Raw genomic sequence first — 8546 nt, forward strand, 5'->3', positions numbered from 1 at the left:
CAGTCATGGCTGCTATTAAGAGCCCAGGGTTGCTTTGGAGGGAAGATTGGCTTCATGCGGCTCGGCTTTTCTTCTGTTCCTTGAATGGCGATGCAGCATGAATACTGAGGCATGGGGTTCAAACAATTCATAGGAGTATCTCCCAAGAAGACCAGCTGGCTGCCAGCACAGCACAGGGTGACAAGCTTCAAGGGCACTGAGCACTGGTTTTAACCCTGTGGAGGATGTGTTTGTCTTTTCCGTCCTCCTTCACCCTTGCCTGGGGCATGGCACAGATCCAGCTCCCTTCTGGGATTCATCTTGCCCAGAGCAAGGACAACCCAAAGGAGTCTTTTGTTAGGCCAGACCTCCTCCAACTGCAGGGACTGCGAACTCCAGGAGCTCCAAGAGGGAGAAGGGGAAATAAAAGCAGATGGAGTGCAGTGATTGACAATGCAGACCAAAAGCCAAGGTGTGGGGAGGGGAACGAGATCAAAGAGCTGGGAGCAGGAGGTTGAAAAAGCCCAGAGGTGGCAGGGAACAAGGAGCATTCCATAAAGAGGAGAGGCTCCCAGGGCCCCAAGAGAGGGGTGATGGTGTGGGTGGCCCTGGGAATGGAGAACAAAGGCCAAGCGGGGGTGAGAGCAGATGGTTTGAGCTGGAAGTTTCTGTGCTGAACATTCTTGCAGACGTGTCATTGTGTGCAGTTGATCAGCTCGGCTGAAGTCTGCAAAGGGGAGAAACTGTGCTTTGCAGGCTGGTCCCTTAGTAGCCAAAGGGCAGTAATGAATGCCCAGCATCTATGCATGGCTTTTACAATGAGAGACAATGTGAGTGTTCACCTGCTTGCTTGCAAGCCACAAAAGAAGACAAATTTGGATCAGAAGCTTGTAGATGAGTCTACAAGGAGAACACAGGTAGCTGGATGACACAGACTCACAAAGACCCACTGTCCCCTCCCCCACCCCAGAAGGGGTTAAAAGATCTCAGCAACATATGCAGCTTCCAATCTCCTTTTCTTGTTGTCTATAATAATCAAATTCATGGAGGAGAGGAATTGTGCTAGTTTATTTTTCTATCACTGTAACAAAATGCCTGATGTTGGGAACATTATTTTTTAAAATGCATTTAATGTACAGTTCTGGAAGTTTAAGAGCATGGTGTTGGTCATAGTGAGACACTGCGTGACTCTGTCACACCATGGTGGATGTGCCCTGCGGGGAGCCTGGTGTTATAGAGGGCTGGATCCACTAGGTGGAGACAGAGAGAGCCAGGGACTCAGACTTGCGCTTTTTTTTTTTAATTGCTTTTTTTTTTTAATTGTTTTTTGATATAGTTTAGTTGGCACTGGGGTCTCCCTTCCCTCCCACCCCCCACAAATTCCCTTCTCTCACTTCTTTTCTCCCCTCCAGTCTTGCAGTGGGTGTCTTTTGTGATTTTTCACAAGTCCATCAGGCTGCCACTGGGGCATCTCCCAGTAATGTAGGAGATTGTCAGTCATGCATGAGGACTCATTTCTTTTTATTTCCACCACTGAGCATGTTAATTTATGTTACATTTCCATGATGTAATCCCTTGAGTACAGTCCTTCATGGGGAGAAGAAGCAGGAAAAAAAAAAAGATATTGATCCTTCATCCACATGAGGTTAACGAACATATAACAAAAGTGTCAGTGCAGCGCCAGGGTGAGGAAGAAGAGTGTCCAGCATCTCCAGGTAGGAATAAACGTGCCTGACTCTCAGGGGAACTCACTTTGGGGATCCCAAGAGAACTACTTTAACTCCTTCTAAGGGAGATACCCCAGTGACCTGCTACTGACCCCACCTCAGATTCCAGCACCACTCATACCATCATGCTAAGGACCAAGCTTCCGGTGCCTGAATCCCTGAGGATACTCTCAGGACCATACCCAAATCATGCAGGGAATGAAATATTCACACTTCCAAGTATTATTGCAGACTTTCCAGAATCAGAGTCTCAAGGGAGGTGCCCCGCACTCTTTGTTTAAAATAAAATCTCCTTAGGATCTAGAAAGACTAACTGGTTGTAGGTTATTAATTCTCTTCATAATCTTTCCTTTCAGTGGAATATATTTGATTGAGTAGGTGTCTTGGGAAGTAACCAGTTGAGACTGGTGTCTCAGTTGGAGCAGTAAGTGAGAGAGCGAGCAGGGTTATGCTTATTTTTTCGAAAAAGATTTATTTGTTTTATTGGAGAGTCAGATATACAGAGAGGAAGTTATGGCTGTTAAGCACACTGCAAGGGAGCAGCAGGCAGGCGGGAATAGCTGGGAGCTGGCTGGCTGCTGCTGCATGCTGCGAGGCTAGAAGCTGACAACTACCACAGTATGCTGCAGGAGAGCAGCAGATGAACAGCATGGCCACAAGCTTGTTACTGCTGCAACCTGGCCTTTAGTCTGGGAGATATCCTTAGAGGCGGGCTGCCACTGGCTTGGGGTTTTTCAGTCCCCTCCTTGTTGCTAGATGCGCAGGTAATTGTGTCATTAACTCTGTCCAGTTAAACTGACTTGATGAAGTTCAAGAAACCAATAGCTCTTCCTTTTTGCCCACTGGATGTTACTCTATAATTAATAAAGAAGTCCACTTGACATGTTATTGGTTTTATCTGATGTTCTCTGGCCTGGCTTAGATGAAGCCATAGGCTGCGGCCTCTCTGTTGGAACCTAGATCCTGGTACTTTGGCAAGCCTGAAGCTAGAGATGTGTCAGGGAGGGCCTGCCAAATGGAACGAGGTCAGGTTCCAACAGGAAGGGTGAAAGGAAGCAGGAATCAATTAGGCCTGACCGTGGTCACTCTGTCTGGCTGGAAGATGTGGTCCCTGGGTACTCCCTTCCTCCCCACTGTGCTTCAGTGGGCAGCTTGATGGCGTGGAGCTCCCTGTTAGCATCACATTGTAGTTGCATTCTTTGAGCCAATCTCAGTGTGCTTATCCGGTGACTTTCAGACCTGCCTTTGCAGTCCAGGTTTTCATACAGCTCCTGCTGTCTCTCCCACTGCCTCCAGCTCTCTGCTGTGACTCAGGCAACGCTCCAGGCTGACTCTTAGTCTAGGGTTGGGGGAAAGCAGGGTACAGGCTGGACCCTGTTCTGTGCTTCTCTCTCAAGCTGTCTTCCCAGTGGTGGACAGCTGGAGAATGATTCCCAAGTCAGGGAAAGGGCCTACCTGTGCTTGCAAGCTAGACTTCTTCCAATAGCTTTGTCAATGTTTAGACCACTGCACCGACGGTGAGCCTATACAAGATGTGGCCTAAGTCAGCCTGAGAAAGTTGGAATTTCTGCACAGAGCTGTCTTGTCACGTTGGAGCAGGAGTAGTTTCTTGATATGTTTGTAGGCTACACACTAGCACACAGTGGAAGCATACTGGCTGCGGGGAGAAGGATGCAGCGTGCCTTAAACAGAAGGCCTTGTTTGGGAAACTGTAGGGACCCTGGACCATCAAGAACCAGGGGACAGCTGGTGAGAGAGGAGGCTGGAACAGGGACCCTGTCCTGGTGGATCTTGTGTTAAGCCAAGATAAACATTGGTATCTCATCTCACCATCAGTGAGATGGTGGTTTCTGTCTATTTCTCCCTGAGGATATGCAAGGTGACTTACTGACATGTAACAAAAAGCATTGGGGCCTAACTACAATTAGTTTTTACGATCACTTGATTAAAGTGTGACACATCTTCTCAATCTAAAAACATTACAAATAAAGGAGACAATCCTGTTATTTTGGTTTGACATTTTTCCCTTCACTTACTCTGAGTGTCCAGTTTGTTACAATAGAGTGTAAGGTGTGATGATTAAGGAGTGAGACTAAGAGCTCCACCATCCAGAGAGCCTCTCAGTATATTGGAGTTTGCCTTGCTTTTAGCCCACGGCATCTAGTTAACGTTATATTGGCTGGTTAAATGAATTTATATTTTGTTCATACCAACCTTGCAAAATGGACACACTTGTTGCAAAATAGGGTGAAATATGAACAAGTTACAGACCATGGCTTTTAACCATATGAGAAGATATCTGGTCAACCTGTAGTGATAGATATGAATTAAAAGTCCTTAGAGATAGCACTTCTCAGCTGTCGCAGGGGTGACCCACAGAGGTGTGACATCATGCTTGAACGGGAGTCTGTTGGTGAAATTGTAGGAAACTGGCTCTCCTGTATTGCAGCAGAGAAATGCAAGATGGAACTTTCCTTACTTAGAGGATTCTTATGATATAGCACAATCACGTAAGCCTGAATTTTTTTAAATAAAAGATTTATTTTTAAATTTCTTTTAAAAAGACAGAATTGGAGGGACAGAGAGAGAGAAAGAGAGAGAGATCTTTCATCTGCTGGAACAGGGACAATGTCCTGATGGAACTTTGTTAAGCCAAGATAAACAAATGGCTGCTACAGTGAGGGTTAGTATGGGTGGAAGCCAGGGGCCAGGAGCTGCATCTGGATTCCCCAATGTGGGCACAAGGGCCCCAGGACTTGAGCCACCTTCCATCACTTTTCCTGTTTCATTAGCAGGGAGTCGGATAGGAAGTGTAAAAACCAGGAATCAAACCAGCACCCATGAGGGATGCTGGTTTCACAGGCAACTGCCCCAAACCTGAAAATTTTTTTGTATAATCAGATATCGAAGAAACTATCAAACACTGGTGAGGTCATGTCAAAAGGATGTAGCAGTCACTTGACTAGGTTCCCACTGATCAAAAAGAGAGGAAAAAAACGAAACATTGACATGAATCAGAAATGCAATGGATTGAAACATATCAAATATGCTTGACTCCTTGAGTTTATAATAATGCAAAAAAACCACCAAAAAATAACAAAAACCCTTTGGATATCTTTGTAGGATGATAGGGAAGAAATCATTATGTCAAAAACTGGTAAATGAAAAGGAAGGCATAAGTATGTATCTCTTTCCCTGTATAATTCCTGTTCTAGTAGGGAAAGAAATAATTGAAGTATTTACAGAAATATTCATTTTACTAAATGAAGAGTATTATAGAATTAGAATAAAAATGAGGAGAAATTTATACATGTATTTAAGCTAATGTATGAAGAAAAATGATAGGCTAAAACCATGTAACTAATGAATACATGAATTTATGCAATAATTCCAGGTTACTGGCATCACAAAGTATGCCTCCTGAGATAAAATTACAAACTACATTAATATAATATTAATTATACCCAAATTTCATCAAATCTGTGTCTCTATTTACCAATTTTAAGAAATATAGGCAACTGAGAAATGTTAAATTATGCTTGATCCTTGAGATCCAAATCAAGGCGGTAGAAAACTTTAGTGGATAAGCAACTGTTTCTTTAACACACGGATTTCAGGCAGAAAGGGAGAGGCAAAAGAGGCAGTTGGGAACCTATGACTTAGAGGATGGAAGAGAACCAGTCATGGCGTGTGTTCAACATGTGGGGCTCCATCCTGGAGTGCTTCCCAGAGACTGAGGCCTGCCGATCCACACAGAGGTCCTCTTGCTTTGCAGCTGAGAACAGATTGACATGAATACAAGGAAGCCACCTAATGTTTCCAGAAATGAGTATGGAAAATAACTCAGGAACATCACACAGAGCTTTCAGCAGTTCAACTTTTCAGCAACTAGGGCAGAGAACTCTGATTATGAAGGGTATTACACAAGAACTCAGAAGGGTTCTGCTGTGATGCAGCCTAGCTAGTCCTAGACTAGTTGCTTTTATTTGAAAAGGCCATGCTTCTTGAACTCATGTAGATATGTGTTCATTCACCAAAGTTATAAGTTAACAGTATTAAGAAAGACACTTAACCCGGTTACAGTGTTTGAGAAGTAGACCTAAAAGGAGATCCTTGGGCCACTAGGTACATGATTGTGGAAAACAGTTATTTACTGTTGCTTATATGGGCTGAGTGGAGCCTCACTGTCTCAGCTTCATGGCTTTCAATGTGATCATTCTTCACATGGCTGTCCTCTGGCCTAACCAGATGGCTGGGTTAATGGTGCCAGCCCACTTTTTTTTTTTTTTAAGATTTATTTATTTTTATTGGATGCTATCCATGTGCATGGGGCCATGCTAATCTCTGTATCTTTCCAGTTTTAGTATATGTGCTGCCGAAGCAAGCACTATTTATTTTTATTGGAAAGGCAGATTTGCAGGGAGAAGGAGATACAGAGAGAAAGATCTTCCATCTGACGGTTCATTCCCCAAGTAACCACAACGGCTGGAGCTCAGCTGACCCAAAGCCAGGAACTTCATCAGGTCTCCTACATGGGTGCAGGGTTCCAAGGCTTTGGGCCACCCTCAAATGCTTTCCCAGGCCGCAAGCAGGGAGCTGGATAGAAAGTGGAGCAGCCAGGATTAGAACTGGGATATGTGATATAAGGCGAGGACTTTAGCCACTAGGCTTCTGGCCCAGGCCTAACCCAATCTTTAAATGAAAATCTTCAAATCCAGGAGCCAAGATAAAATCTCCTTTCTTCATAAGTAGCCGATCTTAGGTGTTTAGTGGTAGTGGTAGAAAACTGAGTAATGAGATACTATTGACATCCTGAGCTAAGTAATTCTTTATTAGGGTGGAGGAATAGGAGCCTGGAGTGGAAGATGGAGAAGAGCTTTCCTGCACATTACACGAATTTTTTTTGCTGTATCTCTAGTTTCTAGAAATTCCAGTAATATTCCCACTTCTCACTTAGAACAACTGAAAATGTCTCCACTCATTGCTCTATGTCTCTCTTTGCTTAAAGACAAAATTTCTCTGGTTGAAATTAGTTACTGAAACTCAAGACTTTTCTAGTCCAATCTAATAAAGTTTAAAAGCAAGGCACAAAAGGGTCAAACTGTTTCTAAAGAACTCAGCTGCTGAAAAAAGTTTAAGAATTTCAGAAGGAACACAAAACAACTCAGCATGTTAAAATATAAAATTATTGGGTCTAGCATTGAGTCAAAAAATTCCAGACATGTAAAGGAGCAAAAAAGATAACCTACAGTGAGGAAGAAAATCAATCAATTAGAAATAGACCCAGAACACAATGTATACATGTATCTAAATGTCACAGTGTACCCCATAAATACATACAGTCAGTATGTGTCAATCAAAAATGAAAACTTTAAAAAGAGACCCAGAAATAATACAGATGTTAGAATTAAGAGAGAAGAATATTAAAATAGTTATGACTAATATATTCCACATATGTAGAGAGTAACCTGAACAGTTTTGGGAGAAATGTAGATATTATAAAATTGAACTATTAGAGATGAAAAATGCAATATCTAAAATGAAAAAATTCACTACCAAAAGCTGAAATACATTTTAAGAAAATCATCAGTGAACTTGGAACCCCAGCGTAGAAACTGCTCATTTACAACCTTGAAGAATATCTTGGAGGGATGGACCTTTGGACTTCCAATTAAGACACGATGTGGGATGTCCATTTCCCATGTTGAGGCCCCTAGTTCAAGCTCCAGTCTGTGGCTCGAGTTTTCTGCTAATGTGCACCCTGGGAAACAGCAAGTGATGCCCCACGTATGTGGATCTCTGTCATCCAGGAAGGGAGACTCAAATTGAGTTCCAGGCTCTTGGCTTCAGCCTGGCCCAGCCCAGACTGCTCTAGGCATTATGTGAATGAATAGTAAAATAAAACACAACAATAAAATTTAAAATGGAATATGGATTTTTAGAACAACTCCAAGTGGAATAATCTCTCTCCCTGCCTCTTATCCCTTTCTTTTTGATTATTAGATTTGGTTCTTAGGAAAATCACTGGGGTTGGCAATATGAACAATTGCTTGAAGCAACAAAGAACCTGAAATGAGATATTACTGCCAAATGGGAGCTCTCCAAATCTGAGATCAATTAGTTATACAGCATGGCAATTTTATCACTAAATTAACACAAAGACATGTGTCTCATCTTGCACAGCTGTTTTAGCCTGTCTGCAAAATAAATAAGTGAATAGATTAATAACAAGGAAAACAAAACAGTCCTTTGAATTCTTGAGGGTTTAAAAACACCTTCAAAATGAATGAGTGGTTGTTCTATAGCTTTGAAAACTGAGTCCTACTGACATTAAGTTACTTACCTAGAGGAAGTAACTTTAGCTTACTTACTGTTTCATGGGCCTGCCATTAACAAACTTCCAGAAACATATACTCCCTAGACTGTGAGGGTGCTAACACATGTGAGCTGCAAGTATCAGCTCGCTCTCATTTGTGACATCCGTCGTGCTGTTTGCTGTGCAGTTTCTAGCACTAGATGGCCACCTACACAAACAGCGCCGTCTGACCCTGTGATTTGTTCAGTTTTGATTACTTCCTTAAAGCAAGTGGACACTGTTCACTAATTTTTTAAATTCAAGATGTTTCTTAGAAGTTTTCCTGCTATGATAAATTAACTAAATGCAATATTCAGGGATCAATAATAAACAGAAGAATCTTTTAACCACATTTAGGAGAGTTGATTGGTTTATCTACTTCATTAGCATTCCTTCCCTCAATCAAATTAAAATTCCATTGAACTTACTAGAAGTGTCTTCATATAGAAGCTTCTAGCATCTCTATGGAGCGCAGTTCCATGTGA

At 42.5% G+C, this 8546-nt stretch overlaps 1 non-coding gene across 1 annotated transcript; it reads right to left on the reverse strand.

The window, feature by feature from the left end:
• Nucleotides 1–5989: 5989 nt before the first annotated feature.
• On the reverse strand, nucleotides 5990–6094 carry LOC121149879. The gene has a single exon (XR_005882868.1). It is a non-coding gene; the product is annotated as a U6 spliceosomal RNA (small nuclear RNA).
• Between the last annotated feature and the right edge of the window lie 2452 nt (nucleotides 6095–8546).

The sequence above is a fragment of the Ochotona curzoniae genome, unplaced genomic scaffold (assembly GCF_017591425.1).
Source record: "Ochotona curzoniae isolate NIBS_2020 unplaced genomic scaffold, NIBS_Ocur_1.0 scaffold_4763, whole genome shotgun sequence".
Classification (NCBI taxonomy): domain Eukaryota; kingdom Metazoa; phylum Chordata; class Mammalia; order Lagomorpha; family Ochotonidae; genus Ochotona; species Ochotona curzoniae.